A 2604-nucleotide genomic window follows, 5' to 3' on the forward strand; every position below is an offset into this window, starting at 1 on the left:
CCGCACTGGGGAGCGGGGCTTTTGCCGGCTGGCAGAGTTCCCCGCTTTCGGGCTGAGTGGCCCCCCTCTCGTGTGTGGCAGAGGAACTCCAGGGGCCGAGGGCTCCGGGTGTTCCGGGCTGCGCTTCGTGCCGCACGTGCGCACCTGAGGTGTGCTCGGTGGTCGGGCCCGCGTCCCCCGCGCTGGTGGGGCAGCCTGAGCCATGCCGGTCCTCTTGGTTGCGCAGCGCCTGGCTGCTGAGGGAAACCCCGGGCCCCGAGAAGGACGTGGCGGTGGTGGCGGCAGATGTCGGGCACGCCCCCACCGGTGGACGCTCCCCCGAGGGCGGCAGCGGGGGAGGCAACACGGCGGGGCCATGCAGGTCGTTTCCCTCACCCCAGGGCAAGGTACCTAGTGCTCCGCGCCTCGGCGGGCCCCCCAGGTTTTTTCCCTTGGCGTCGTCAAATGCTGCGGGTTTGCCAAAAGGGGCCGGTGGGGCCGGGCGGTGGTTTAAAGACTTGGGCGGCTCGGCGTGGCCTGCCGTGGCGGCAGCGGTGCCGGCGGCAGTGGCAGCAGGCGTGCCACGTGGTGGCCGTGTGGGGCGCCACTGAGGGGTGGGGAGCAGCTAATCCTGCCATCCCCTGCAGTGGTTGTCCTATCGCCACCAGCCGTAATCCTCCGTCGCCGTTATTGTCCCTCCACAGGCCGCGGGGGTTAACCGTGCCGCGCCGGGGAGGGGCGCCCTGCCCCGCCCCCCCCCCCCCCCGCGGCCCATCCTCAGCGGAGAGGCCGCGGCGTGCTGTCGGCCGCGGGGGTCGACCCGCTCGCCTCGTCGTAACAGGCGACGCTGGCAGAGAGCGCGTTCTCTCTGCCCCTCCTCAGCCGCTGGGTCGCGGCCACCTTGGCCCGCCCGCGCTCTGTCTCCTTGGCCCGCTGCCGCGGTCTCTGGCGTGCGCAGCGCTGCGTCTGGCGCGTCCGGCGCCTCTCCTCCCCTCGACAGCCTTTTCTCCTCGAATGCCCACTGGCCACACCGTCGTCCGCCGGCCGTCCCCTGGCTCAACCGCCCGCTCATGGGGGGCGAGCGCTATGCGGGCCATCCAGCAGCCGAGGCCCGCGAGCGCGGGCGACCCCATGCCGAGCAGCGGCGGCACCGCCGTTCGACGGGTGTCCCTCCCTGTGGGGATGGTCAGCCGGAAGGCGCCCGCCATCGCCCGGCCGCGGTCCCGTCCTGGGCCCCGCTTGTCGCGTCCTCCATCGCCCTTCCCAGCCGCGTGTGGGCCGCAGGAAGGCGTGCGGGGCGGCCACGGGGGCGCTTCTCCCCGCCCGGTCTCCGCGTGCAAACGAGGAGAGCGGGCATTGCCCCCCAGCTCAGCGCCATACCACCTTCTGCTGGGCGTGTCCCCGAGGGAAGGGGCCCTGGCGGTGCGACGTGGCGGCGGCGGTCCTGGGAGTGCGGCTCTAGCGGCAACGGGGTCTGCTGTCCAGCCCGCCCCGGGCGCCGGTGACACTGGTTTCGGTCTCGGTGGCACCTGCCTGCAGGGCTGGCGGCGGAGCGCATCCTCCAGTCACTCGCCTGCCCGGCAGGGGAGCAGGTCCACGGGAGGCGCACCGGTGGGGGCTGGTCATCATTGCGTGCCATCTCGAGCCCGGGGGAAAGGCCGTGCTGTGGGGGGAAGAGAAAAGCTGGCCGCACAGCAGCGCGGCGGCGCTCCGTGAGGCCTGCGGCGTCGGGGGCCGAGGGAGAGCCACTGTGTGCGGCGGCTGATGGCCGCACGCCCCCGGCTGCGAGCCCTGTGTGTTGTGCGTGTCATCCCATCAAAGCGAGAAGCGGGCGGGCCGCCGTGCCCTCCCGCGTTCCGGCGCGTCCTGCGTGGCACTCCGCATGGAGGCCAGGCCGAGCCCGGGCGCCTGGGCCGCCTTTGAATGACAGCTTTTTTGAGGTTGGCGTCTCCGCTCGCAGGGCGAGGCGGTCGGGGGTGCGGGCTCCCCCGCCTCTGGGCTGGCCATCGGAGTGTGGGTCTCCAGTTTTTTTTTTTCCCCTTCCGTTTCTGTGTGCTTGTATGGTCGAAGCCAGGCGCACACCCACGCGTCCTCGGCGCCAGAGTAACAAAAAAAAGGGCCGCTCTGCGTGAGCGGTGCCCGAAAGGCAGACGAGTCTTAGCGGTGGATCGCTTGGCTCGTGCATCAATGAAGAACGCAGCTAGCTGTGAGAATTAATGTGAATTGCAGGACACATTGACCATCGACACTTCGAAGGCACTTGCGGCCCCGGGTTCCTCCCAGGGCTACGCCTGTCTGAGCATCACTTGACGATCAATCGCCGTCCAGGGGCCACCCTGGCAGCGCAGCTGGGGTTGCCTCGCAGGCTGTTGCCCGCGGTGGGCGGCGGTGGCAGTGTCAGCGGCGGTGTCCCGCCGGTTCCCGGCGGGAAGGTGTTCAGGGGTTCGGCGAGGGAAACGTTTCCCTAGGTGGCCTCGATCCCTTCCCTGCGGCCCAGTGGGCAGCGTCGTCGTCGCGGTCATTGTCGTCGTCCTCACCGCACAGGGCCTTCGTCCCCCTAAATGAAGCGAGCTGCTGGGGCAGAGCTCGTCCTCACCGGGACCGTGCCGCGGATGTGGTGGCGCA

At 70.7% G+C, this 2604-nt stretch overlaps 1 non-coding gene across 1 annotated transcript; it reads left to right on the forward strand.

Moving 5' to 3' along the window:
- Positions 1–2131: 2131 nt before the first annotated feature.
- LOC129133451 (5.8S ribosomal RNA) lies at positions 2132–2284 on the forward strand. The gene has a single exon (XR_008535989.2). It is a non-coding gene; the product is annotated as a 5.8S ribosomal RNA (ribosomal RNA).
- The last annotated feature ends 320 nt before the right edge of the window (positions 2285–2604 follow it).

This window comes from Agelaius phoeniceus, chromosome 7 (assembly GCF_051311805.1).
Source record: "Agelaius phoeniceus isolate bAgePho1 chromosome 7, bAgePho1.hap1, whole genome shotgun sequence".
In the NCBI taxonomy this organism is placed as follows: Eukaryota; Metazoa; Chordata; class Aves; order Passeriformes; family Icteridae; genus Agelaius; species Agelaius phoeniceus.